General features: G+C 30.7%; 1 protein-coding gene and 1 long non-coding RNA gene across 7 annotated transcripts in view; both read right to left on the bottom strand.

The window, feature by feature from the left end:
* Nucleotides 1-14,311, bottom strand: part of LOC143895945 (A-type potassium channel modulatory protein KCNIP1) — a 166,531-nt gene that overhangs the window by 45,262 nt on the left and 106,958 nt on the right. The gene's annotated exons all lie outside the window — the stretch shown is intronic.
* LOC143895951 (uncharacterized) overlaps nucleotides 1-14,311 on the bottom strand; it is a 50,287-nt gene that overhangs the window by 2,059 nt on the left and 33,917 nt on the right. The gene's annotated exons all lie outside the window — the stretch shown is intronic.

The following is a 14,311-nucleotide window of genomic DNA, read 5'->3' on the forward strand; positions in this document are numbered from 1 at the left end:
ATTTCAAAGACTAAGTTTTATTTTATAAGTTAATTATCAAAATCTTTTAAGAAAATAATCTTATTGAAGAATAAGCAGTTGTTTCTACAAAAAATTTCTTTATGTAAAAAATGCGCTATTGCTTTTTCTCGTCAAGTTCTTTGTTATATGCATACTTGGCATACAACGCATACGAACTTTACGAAATGCTATCGCTAACTCCAGATTTAAATTAATTTTAAAAATGTATTTTAAAATGTGAAAATGACTTTTGGAGTGAAAGTACAAGTATATAAAAAGATGGTGTAAAATACGACAATTTTTATTATATCTAAATAGTAGTATTTGTCTATTATCCGTTTTTGCATAATTCACAATTTTTGTCAGATGTGATAACTACTGTAACTAATTTTCTAACTTACCGCATTGAATTGAGGTCAGATCGAAGTGGAATTAAGAGTTAATGAGCTCATTTTTCTGCATTTAATGCGAATTCCATGATGACTATAAATTCACCTGACAGTGGGTTCCAATTGTCTCGATGGAGATCGGAAAATATATGGAATTCGATGCTTGGGCTCTACCACAATTGCCCCCTTTATCTTAACTAGGGGGCTCTAACGACTGACTGCAGTGTGCCAACAATTAACGAGACCACCAATTTCCAAAATTTATGTCGATGTACTTGTGCACTTTACAGTCGTTACAACCCTACCACCAAGTTCACAAACACACCACTCAATGTAAGTGAGGGTGATAAAATAGTTACTAGATCGCTCGTAAAGCTACTTGTCCCGTTCAGGCAAAGTTCTTTGAAATTGCTTTGAAACCGAAAAAGTTCCAAGCTATTGCTTCGTATGCATACGTGAGCTCTCTTGGCAGTCTTCACGGTCAAGGATCTATGTAGATCAAGAGAGAATGGTGAATACCAAAATTTTCTAGAGATTTATCGAAATAAAATACCTTGAAACTTTTGCCTAAAAATTTATTATTACCAAAGAAAACTTAGATGTGCACGTTTAATAAAAAACGTACTACATTTTGTAAAAGTCTTTCGAAATATAACTGCGTAAAATGTTCTAATCTAAATACAATAGCATATATGTTCATATGAACAAATAAACAATTGAATTTTGCTAGGACAGTAACGTTTGCAACACATAGATAAAAGTATTAAAGTTCGGTAGTGCAATCGACTCGAAGTTGATAAAACCGTAATCAATTTCGCGTTATTATCAAAAATAGACGGTGGAAACTGTGTGTTCGGTATTGCCATAACTCTTCGCGATACCGCGAATGAAAAAGAAAAGTGCAGAATGAGAATAAACTCGACGGCCCAGGATAAAGTTCAAGCAGTTTCGTGAGTTAGGAAATTTTCGTAAAGAGAAGAAGCATCAACTACGAAGAAAAGAAATGTATCAAAGTCATGCATCCCTTACCTATATAAAGATATAACTCATCGCATGATGGCTCGTTGAAAGCAGAGATACTTATATCTTTCGATATATAAAAAAGGTTGAGATTGATATTTATATCAGGAAGTTTTACGATCCTACCTAGGTCTCCCTTTGTTATCCTTCGGTTGCATTACAGAGAGGAAACTACGTAACTTAATAAAATACGGAAACAGATATATCTTTCTGTGATTTTGACTGGGAAAGTAATGCGAGTGGCAATATGTGGGTACGTATATATTTCCGATATAAGAAAAGATTAAATCTTGTATATAGGTATGCTCATACGTGGAGGCGTAAGAAATATAAAATTTACACCGGGGAAAGATGTGTTAAAATGTGAAACTGTAAAATTTTATGAACAATTTTTCTTATCTTTCTTTGCGATAAGATTAAGTCTACAAATTATATTTTTTTAAATAGTATCCTATGCAAACAATAAAAATTATTAATTTATTTGTATAATTAATCTAATTTTTTTTTTTTTTTTTTTTTTTTTTTTAAAGATTGTCTGTTTATTGCATTGCTTACAATGTGATTACAATTTTGTCGTTTTATATGAGTAAAGAATTATGTTGCTTCTTTATTTATGTGTTTCAAGTTCCATTAATATGTGTCAGAATATGATGAGCAATTACTGCGGTTCTCTGCGGTATTACGAATAAGAGCATATGCTTATTTGCTACCTTTGTAGGCTCTGTGACCTTTGAAGTTTATATCGAGTTAATTCAAAACCCGATTGTAGTACAGTGATGTAAGGCAACATCTAGGAAGCTTTTGACATTGCTGGATGGCCCAAAATTACCATGTTATGTCACGTAATTATAGGGATAGCTTGTCCTGTAAAAAAAGAATCGCGTGGCTTATCGATTACGAATTTTTTTTTACCCTTACATATATCTTATCTCCGATTTAGCCTAGGCTATAGGATTGTAAGGACAGAATAAAATATAGACGAACATGAAACCACGGCGTACCGGTGGAAAATTGACTTATATATAAATACTTAAATTTTCAAAAATGTTTTTTCAAAAAATTGAGAAATTTAAACAGAATAATAAAAATGTGAAAAACGTAAATTCTATAGAAAAATAAAATAAAGTACATCAGCTATAACGAAAACGACAAATCAGTTAAAATAACAAGACAGATATTGAAATTGTCGTCCATTACGATAACGCACTAGAATCAAAACATAAAATAGATTTTATTTTATATTTATCTAAATAATCATAAAAAGAAGTATCAAAAACAATTGTCATATTCTCATAAAACAGTAGAGTTACACAACTGAAAATGTATCTCGCTTTAGATTGTATTAAATTATCTTTATGTGCCACGTAACGTCAACATTCTTTCGGTGAACAAACATTCCATCGACTCTGATCTAAAAAGCTCTTCCACTCGTTGCGACGTCGTCGTTGTAGACCAAAGTGCCATCCAAAATCTACTTTTATCTCCTGGGGCAACCATCCCTTCACATTACTTCGTTTCCCCTACCTCACGACCATCTCGATTGGCCACTTTTCTTTTCTTCCAATTTTCTTCCTGGTTTCTCGGATTCTTCCTGATGTGGATTTTGCTATGAGCGTTGAAGAGATATAAACTAACAGAGGATACTCCAAAAATGAGGAGAAATCAAAAAACACAAACGGATCGAAATTCCGCAGATTACTGTATAAAGTAAATGCAAATTTAAATGATATTAAAAAATGCTAAATATTGCGTAATAAAGCAATATTTTAAAAGAATAATTAAAAACCAAATACCTTTCTTATGCGCATCTTTCAATTCATCGTAATAAAAATCTTATTTAATATTTCTGCATGTTTAAAATTTTTATATTTATATATTTAACGAATTAGATCTTTCGCGCATATTAATATAAATATAGAAATAATTTCTCAGAAGTATTCAGATAAATGTACATATTTATCAAAATAACATATGCTAAATACAAAAATATAAGAGCATCTACATCCTTGTAAGGAGATTACTTTGCATGCCTATGCCGGATGACAAGCGCTCTATGTCAACGTAACACAATATTCTTCTGACGTTCTCGTGACGTCGACGCATTACACGGAGCTGCGTCTCCGTGTCAGATAAGCCGAAATAGACTTAGTATCCATAGATCACATCTCTGTACTCTTGTCGCGCCTGTCTGTTCGCATTTCGGCGTGCATGCCCTCCTGATCGTCGCGATAAATCAAGCTTTAAACTCCCAGGCCTTATATACGTGCAATGAACGAAGTTCGACTGAGTAAGAGCCGGGACCATACTTGTCCCCCCCCCCCGCGAAGGCCGAGTCAGGAAGACGACCCGCCACCTTCAACAAATCTTCCGCGATCGTAGTGTCTTTTACAGGGGCTGGTCCCAGCATAGAGCAGGAAGAGACGGGCCTATAATTTTCAGCAGACCTGTCCTGAAGAACACACGTAGAGATACCACACGTGTACCATAGATTCGTGGTACGATTTACATGGCAGATACGTCACGTGCACGTAAGTTACGCCATATAGCGTAGCGTTTCACTAAACCTGGGCGACTTACCGCGCATAAATTAGTCCACCTCGAAACGCGAAGCGCAGTTAAGGTAGGATACATAGCCCAACGCGGCACTCGCACCAAATCCACCGTCTTTAACAAACGCTTCGATCGAGTTTAGCCTCTCGCGGAAAGCAGCTCGTTTACCCCTCGCGAAACACACAGAGTATCAACTCCCATTAGCCTTCGTCTTCGTGCTCGCTTGTCTCTGTGTTCACGAATAATTTATTTCGAAATTAACAGAAAAGTCTCCTTTCTCCAAAGTAGCTAATTCTTAGCTAATATTTATTTTAGTACCGTCTTTGTGCTCGCCTGTGTCTGCAGTCGCAAGTAATTTATTTCGAAATTAACAAGAGTCCTCCTCTCGAAGATAGCTAATGCTTGCCTAATATCTTTTCCAATACCGTACAATTTACATTTTTCTTCGATATATTAGATAAAGTAAATGTAATTATAAATATTACTTTAAAAAAGGCAAATTAAAGGTTATCGACATTTAAAGATGCAATTATGAATATATATATTTGCACACACGACGTGTGTGCTTCATCTATATATATATATATATATATATATATATATATATATATAATAAATATATCATATAAATAAATAAATAAATATATATATATATATATATATATATTTCATTTTAATTGCGTGCGAAATTTGTACAAGGCATTCATAATCACTGTCTACACATTAAATTAATTAAGCAGTAACTTGTATCACGTACTTACGATACAACTAAATAATCTTTGACAACCGTATCTAGCATAATAGATTAAACAGATCTCCTTTGAGAATTGCAAATGCACAAAGCTTTGCGAATCCATTCGAAGCTCAATGAAGCTTCTACACCGTTCAGCTGTCCATCAATGTATGCTCTATACCCATTTGTTATCCGAAATGCAGTCCGGAGGAAATCATATATTTATTTTGCCAGTACTGATGTAAAGTTAAATGACAAATTCGAAATAACTGATTCCCTTATTGGTATACTGTTTTATATAATTCTCTCAACAATCTCAAATTAACATCTTGAAAAAACATAAAGATGTGTATCGGACATTTTTCTAAGGAAACTCTTTAAGCCCTTACTTAAATCAACGTTTCTTTTGACTATAGTCAGTGTAATATATTATAGTATCATTACGTAAGATTAAAGCTGAAATGTCTTGAAAAGTTATGCATGTATTATGAATATTTTAAAAACACTTTTGTGCACTCGAGAGAGAACGCGCGTATCTCTCTCTCTTGAGCAGAAAGGTATGATAAAATGCGATGATAAAATGGCGCTGGTTTATGAAAGGTGGGTAAAAGCATCGCGAATACATGAAGGAAAGAATGAAAGAGAACTATGGCGTATTCCTTCGGTACATAAATTCTCTCACAGGGTCAACCGGCGGAGACTACGAAAGGGCGGCGCTATGTGAAAATTTAAGTACCCCCAGTTTACGCTGTTTACACGTGGATGTGTAGAGTTGACCGAGGAATATCCCGAATATCTTTACGCGGTACGAGTAAATGAGCAAAGGAAAAGAGAGAAAGCTGGCGGCATCTTTCTTTTTTAATTTCGTGGCTGAAGAAATTTGAAATGACGGCCTGGCCAGAATTCTAACCCAGTGTATCGATTTATCGAAAAAGTATATTGGCCTTTATATAGAAAATATAATAGATATTTGTGTGCAGTTTTATTAAAACCTAAAGTAATACTCTCTGCAGCAGAAGAATAATTTACATAAAACATCATTCTTTTGAGTGAGTGAAAGAGATAGAGAAGTGGGGAAAGAAAAATAAATTCATGATAAATAAAATTTAAAATCAAATAAAAACTTGTTGTTTTTCTGTACCTATGTGATAACATTGCTCGTCTGTAAAAATTAATATTGAAAAGATTTTCGTATTTCAAATTTGAGATATCTGACATTTCCATAAAATATTTATTAATCTGAGAAGATAAAGACCGTTAAAATGCATTATTTTACGATCTTTTCGTTGTGATATGTTTAATTCTATATGTTTTATTTATAATCGCATGTCCTTATTAACGGCCAGAAGGTCGCTGAGATATTACTTTGCTATCGAATCGATCCCCTCTTCATGGACCCTTCATTGTTTCGACCCCGGATAAGGTTACAGAAATAGATTACTGGTATAAGCGTGAGAAGCTTAGAACCTGTTAGTCAATAGATTCACATATTTATCTTTCAATAACTATTCAATTTTTACATTATCTATACGTTATACGCTCTTCTAGAAAAATGATTCAATGTTCATATTGCTTGTTCGGTATAACATGTGTGTAATAAGATATTTTATGAATTTTAAAGCATGTATCTGTGTAATTAAAAAACGCGAATTAATAAAAATATATTAATTATAAAAAACACACATACCTAATAACTTTTAGTTCTAAAATAAGACAGTTAACGTATATAATTAAAATGAGGTAAGTAATTATAAGTTTTAATGGAATAATGAATATTGTATCATTAAATAATTGTGAAGCATTCCAAACATATTATATTATCTAAATAGCGCGCAATATATACGCTGAATTTGCATTAGAGATGTGGAGATGAGCATCGCTATAATATGTAACTTACGGGTTGAAATTTGCAAGGATCCTAATTTACGCTTCACTATGTGTAAATTACACAACAGAGGCACAAGCTTACACTCTAATTAGGTCATTGTCAAATTATACGGTGTGGTATAACGTCGTGCGTGAACCAAATCAGATGACATCCTTCTTGGATTAAAAGAGCTTCGGCTAATCCAATTTTTAGAGAATATAAAGTAGACATTCTAAATATCAATTTTATCGATCCTAGTCTTATGAAGAAAGAATTTTTAACTACAATCTGATAGATATGTCTATTAGTAATCAAGAAGAGATATTTTATTGTTAAGTGATGCAAACGATAACAAGACATTTTCTGTCACAAAAGAATTCTGATTTTATTGAAAAAGAGTGATTGTACAAATATTTTAAACAAGTGATCATAGACTGCAAATTTTCATTATAATTATATTATTTGGGGATCGCGGGGATCGATACAGTATGTGCAACACAGAAATCGACCGCGGACGAACCGAGAATATCAAATTTATTTCACTACAATTTTCCAACAGTTGTATTAAACTAAAATGCCTTTCCATGGAGGAAACTATCAATTTTTAACAGCAGAGTTTATTACATATATACATTATATTCATGTTTTTAATATAAAAGAAAGAAGCTTTTCTATCGTCTGTGATAAAAATGCGTTGCATACACAGGAGAACTGACGTTCCCCATGTGTGAGGAAATTCATAAATCTTGCCGAGAGTAGCATGAACGTGTTCACCATTTATAGAATTTGACGCGGGGATCATGCACTGTCAGCTTGCGGCTGTTCATCCGCAATACCAAAATACGTAATATCGCTCGATCTATAGTATTCAGTGCCAATCTTGGTCTAGCATAACTCAATATTGGCCGGCTCACCGCCATTACGTGGTTCTACCATTCGAGTCTTCGCTCTCGATTATTCTCTAGGCCATCGCAATTTCGATTCTCGCCTCGATCGATCTCCTCTCCAGCAGGAAATACGGTCATCCTGTTAACTACCAGTCACGCTTGACGCTTGCCAGACGTCTCCATTCCACAATCGCGACAAAGATAAGAGCAGTTTTCCCTTCGGCAATTTTATCGCTATAACATGACTGTAATATGGAACGTGTAATTACACAAATACAATTTAACCTGACCCGTGCATTAAATAATATTGTTTCAATATTATTTTAAACATTTTTCCTGTTTTTCTTAAATAATGTAATGTTACCGAAATATTGATATTTACTCGAATCTTTATATGTATAATTGTTAATAATAATGATTTTTATTTTTATGTAACAATGTAACAATGCTAATTGTTTAGTATGCTAATTGTTTATATAAACAATATAAAGCAAAAAATAAGCATAAAATATTTATAATATATAAAGTAGAAAAGCATAGTATATATATAACTGTGCTATCTTGCTTATTATTAGAAACAGATGATATTATATGTATGTATGTTGGTGCAAATATCATCGATTCAAATTTTAGTATAGCTTTATTGAAGCATAGAAAGTGAATCACATGAACATATATAGGTACAGTGAGCAAGGCGTAAACGAGAAATTACACAAATACATTCACAGTAAATGTAATTGGCCGAATAACCACTCTAGAAGATGAATAACAGCTGGGGAAACGCGCTTAACGTTCCAAGAAATTACTACATTTACCAAAGTGTCTAGTAGGTGAAGCAATAAATATGGAATGCAAATATCTCCTGCTGCAATCGTCGCAGTCTTACTTTACAGGAATTATTATAATATAACATATTCATTATTGTTTCTTGCTCTTATTTATTTTTGTTAAGAAAAAATTGAAAATAATAAAGAAAATCATATTTTATCGCATGACAGTAAACTTATAAATAATAATAAATAATTACATATAATTGCAAAATATTATGTGATAAAAGAGAATATTTATGATATAGTTGTAATCTGTATTTGTAAATTGTTTACAATTTATAATAAGGCAAGAATAATACATTGCGAACAATAATGGCTATCAGTTGAAATGCGTTTTCGCGACTACACACTTTATCTACATAATTTAATTCAATATGCAATTCTTATGAAAATATCGCAATATTAAACGCATTTTGCGTGAACATAAAATAAATATGACAAGATAAATTGATACTATCAAACTGAACATTATATAGATTTACAATGTATTAAAAAATATATTTTATAAAATATACAAAAAAATTGTTTTATAAAAGGAAGCTCCAAACATATCTATACAATTCAGTATAAATTAATTAATAATATTGCATTCAAAATATTATCATTATAGGACAACGATTTGAGATTTGGTTGGCACTGACAGATAATAATATCATAATCAGATTCACAAACGAGTTTGATATGAAAGATGGATTATGCATTAAAATGGTTATTTAAATAGTTTAAATAACCATTTAAAACGTATGCATATTAAATAACAACTTGAAATATGGCAAAAGCTTTAGCAAACTGGAATCCTTTCCATTTTATCGTAGATTTACAAAGCCGTCGCAACAGGTAGAACAGTTTCTAAATACTTACGCAATGTTACGGGATTATATCTAGTTGCAACTATGAAAACTAGGTAACTAAGATATCACGGTTCATGGAATAATGGTCCATAAAGCGATAATGGGATTAGGTATCACTAACACATACGAGCAGCTATTAGTATTCATAATTACAGAAAAATTATACTTTCTTTTAACCTTTATACCTTCTTTAACTCATTAATTATTAATAATATTATGCATTAGTAACGTCATAATAATAATATTAAATTATTAAATGATATTAAAGTCACAGTATATTATTAATCCTTAGCTAAGTATTAACTTTGTAATTAAACGTTTATATTAAATTATTATTATATTATATATTACCGTTTATGTTACAATTATTTTTTGGGATAAGATACTTTTCAGCAGAAATTGAATTTTATCGTGATATATTGTTATAGGTCTTTTAGATTTGAATTATAGTTTACGTTACGAATGTAAAAATCCGAGTGCTTATATATTGTACTTCATAACCGATTATATTCAATAAAGTTTAGTTGAGAACGTGTTAATTGCTTAGTTATACGCACCATAATGTATTAACAAAGCAATATCTCTTATTATACGTACATTATCATTTAAATTCGTTTTATTGTTAAGATTAAGTCGTTGTATATATATTTAATGTGTGCCAACGAATAGATTATTCCTGGATAAATAAATTACTAGCATTATATAGTTATGAAGGTCTCTCTGATTCAAATTAATTGCTTAATTTAGTAAAGTATTGTCGAAGTTACGAGATAGATATTAGTACATTATTAAAAGATAGGTTTACTTTTATTTAACTTTTATGACATAACTTAATAAAAACTCTTACCGTTAATTTGTCTTATAATGTAAAGATGCAAACTTTAATTTTATGCATACTATTTCCTAAAAATTCTTAAAATGCGATTAATTAGAAATAAAAAATTTTATTTCTTACGATTTCTTCGACTTTATTATATAATTTACATCTCATTTGTATTACATTCAATTATTTTTCGACTATAGCAATCAATCTTATTTTAATAAATCCGTTATCAATGCAAAAAGTGGAAACTGTGAAATAAGATTCGGAAGGAAGTCAATATGATAAAATAGATCTCTAAAAATTGTTCGTTCTTTTCCATTTGTTCATTCCACCACGTACTACGATAACGTAGAATTACATTCTTTTGTAAAAGGACCCGTGAGACAGCTAACGTCCTATCGCGCTGAAATTTTCGTAGTCATTCCGTCGAATCGATATCGCTTTGCACAATTTCATTATAAATCCGATTGCGATTTCGTTGAAATGCAAGTATTGCAAAACTCAATCAGGTTGTAAAACTCACTCAAGGAGCAAAGAAATTTTCATCATCATTTATATTATAATTCAAAATATCCATCCATCCAAAATATCCGTCAAAATAAAATTGTATATATTTTCATATTTGGAACATACGTATACAAAATTTATGCATATAAACGGAATTATATTATCGCAGAAGAGGGCTTTTTAATCGTATATGTTTATATATTATAATTTTACATTTGTATTCAAAGCTATCGAAATCATGAGTTAACATAAAAATGTTATAATGAGTAAAAAAAATTACAGTTTAGTAAAATTTCCAATTTGAGATAATTCTAACAATACATTATTAATATCTGCTTACATTAATATGCATAGATATTATGTATCCATAAAGTTTTCAAAATAGAATGTATTTCTTGCGGTATATTTTTTTAGACAGAAATATTTGCTGTATATTATTCTTTAATGTTCTCTCAAAGTGTCGACATTTATATATGCAACACATAAATATTAAACAATATCACACTGTATCATGTATATTATATTATGGAATTTTTCTGTCATTATGTTTTTTCGCCATCGTTGCGGAACTTTATTATGAAACCGTATGCATGTGCAAATTTATACTGGCGAATACATTAAAGCTAATGGCAGGCAGTCGTGGCCTCTCATGTTATCCAATAGTCCACGAGTCCTGCAGGACGCATTCTCGTGTGCATCCGGAATGCAATTCTGACGATGAATGCAATAAGCGCGAAGAAAGTGCTATGTTTGGAAAACAGTGGAAGAATCCTCTAATGGAAATGGAACAGCACTTTTCTATGAATCCATGCGCGAAGCATGGATATAACCTATGTTATATAACGCAGAGGAAATTTAGGACTGCAATAATTTGCACATTGAATTTAATATATTCAACTTACAGCTTATTTTTGATTTTATCTACCTTGATTTTTCTCCTGTATACGACATTCTTAACCATAATCTTCTTGACGATGAAAAATTTGACCACAAGAAAATTAAATTCCTAAATAATTCTTATATTTGATAGGATTTAATTAGATAATATACATCATATGTATAAATCTAATTTTATTCTTACTAATAGAAAATAATGTTTAGAATGTTAATTAGATAAAAGCACATATTATACATTATTGTTTTATTTAAAGTAGCAACAAAAGAAGACTATCAATGCGCATACACCTCTCAGATCATTTATTAATTTTATAATTTATGTAAATCTGTACGTGATCCATATTAATAAAACAAGATAATGTAACAGTAAAATAATTACATATCGATAATTATAATATTGTTAATGCATATTTTGCATTCACAATAAATGATTAAATTTAATAAACCAAAGATTCAATAACCGTTATAAATAAAATTAATTACGCAGTATTTAAAAAAATTGAAAACGTATTCTGTAAATATTATTGGAATATTTTCTGAGAATAACAATGTATTTTTTTAAAATATTTTTCTAAATATGAAACAGCTATGATGATGCAACTTTCTACATTAATTCATTTCTTGTCTTAAAAAATACTTTATTGTCTTGTACGCATATTAATTTCCCACATTACTTACTAACGTTTCATCTCATTTCAACAAATACACTAATACACTTTCACATAGATTTACTCAAGCACATTTTAATATAACACTTCAATTATAAAGCAATCTATACCCAGTTAGATATACGGAGAAAACCGTCAACCGCAAGAAAATCACAGTTCGTAAAGCATAAAACTTTTCGTTCGCTGTTATTTAAAATGGATATAGGTCAAACCAATTGGAAAACTGCCAGCTGTGTGCTTTGCAAAGTTAGGCTCGGCTTGCAAAGTGGACATTCCTTGTTGATGCATTGACAGTCGAGGTTTTCCTTTCGTAAAAGACGTGACTGCAATTGTTAGTTTCTCTCATACGTGTTTCAGACTGTTTCAATGAATATATACTGGAGAGATTTTAACAAATAAAAATAATTTTTAAATTAATATTTATAATATTTTCTAAAACTCGCGAAGTACCTACGGGTAATATTTTAGCTTGTCTAACTAATGTTAATTAAATATTCATGTGGATGTGGTGAGAGATTTACACTGCCAGTGGCTCTATACAAAATGAAGGCGTAGAATCTGAGATTCTATGATAATTACGTTTTTTGCATAATAACCATACATCATCTGTTGGCCGTGTGCCATTTTGTAGCACTCATTTTCGATCAAGAATAATAAGTCGCTACGTGGAATTAGTTTCTTCATAGACATATAGTAATTTGCAAGTCTTCTTCATTATATATTATGGTTGAAAGAGATAATTTCTCATTTATTGTATGATATATTGGAATAAATTTAGTATTTTAACATATATGTTATTTTCTTAGGTAAAGTAAAAAAGTTTTTTATACATATATGTACATTATTGTCAAAAGAATTGAAAATAATTGTTGAGATAATTATTACTTCTTAATTACAAGAAAACAAATTACGTTTTTATAAAAACTAAATAACTTTATATAATAACTTAAAAAAATAGCATAATTTAAATAAGATTGTTGAATATTAATTATACGTTACAGCAAAATATGCATTGCAATTGCAAAATACAGAAAAATCAATATTAATAAATATTACAAAAAATAATTCACATGTCACGCAAAATATTAGAGAGTATAAGTCTTTTGAGGTCGGCAATATGCAATAATTAATATTTATTTAATTAATGCTAGATATGCTATAAGAGAGCAACTCAGTATATTACAGTTGCCTCATTCCCTAAGGGGTTTGTATTTTCCCTCTTCAATTTGCATAGAGCAAACATTATCTGTGAATACATGATTATATAGTCGAGTTTCATTTACCACTTTGGAAGAATCTCATTAACGGGAGGGACGTCGGAGAAAAAGAGGAGATATTATAAATGAGTCAGCAAGAAGTACATGTTATATATAGATAAAATATATACCCTAAAGTAATCTAATAAACACGGATGCGAGAGAGAGAGAGAGAGAGAAAGAGAGATTTAATTATAATTACTTTTTTTACTCGATACGTATATGTGATATATTTTTTCCACATCATTTCGTTCATTGGAAAATTATTAAATTCGATTTGCGCTAAAAGCAATCCTCACAGTATTAGAAAAAACGGGCGTGCTTTTTGATCATATATCTATGGAAAGGTTCATTGAAAGGATGAGAAAGCAAATGAAAATTCCTGCGTCGAGGATGGCGTCCAGTAGACAAACAATCGAAGGAAATAAACGATGTAAGTTCTACCAATGGTTTGAATTAGTGTCTTCCATGAAAAGAATATAAAACTAATTCGATATCTATATATATTATATGGTAAAATTATGTTTGCAAAAAGACTAGTAAAATAATAAGAAATAAATTCAGAGAGAGAAATTCAATATATCTTCTTGTACCACTATATACTTGCAACGCATATACATATATAGTACCTACATATTACTTTACATAATTATGTATCATATAATATATACTACATTACATCATTCTTCAAATGCATATATTGCGACACTGCATTATTGCAGTTCTTTAAATAGATAAACAATTTCTTTTATCCTGCTACTAAGATTATTTATGAGAAAATACTGTATCCCTGTTCCTTTTCACAAGCTATATAGATTAAGTAAAGACCTTGTTCCTGGTACTGCTTGATCCCTTTCTGTCAAGGCTGATATAAACTTTGAACCTTTACATCGGGGAATAAACAATGATCCGTTTTCAACGAAGAAGACCTTCAATCTTATCATCTTAAGACGTTAAATCTATAAGATGTATAGACAAATGCCAATATTTCTATGAATAATTGAGTAAACGATATCATGTATTCTTGCTAAAC

This window comes from Temnothorax americanus, unplaced genomic scaffold (genome assembly GCF_048541705.1).
Source record: "Temnothorax americanus isolate GAGA-0224 unplaced genomic scaffold, ASM4854170v1 Scaffold17, whole genome shotgun sequence".
NCBI lineage: Eukaryota > Metazoa > Arthropoda > Insecta > Hymenoptera > Formicidae > Temnothorax > Temnothorax americanus.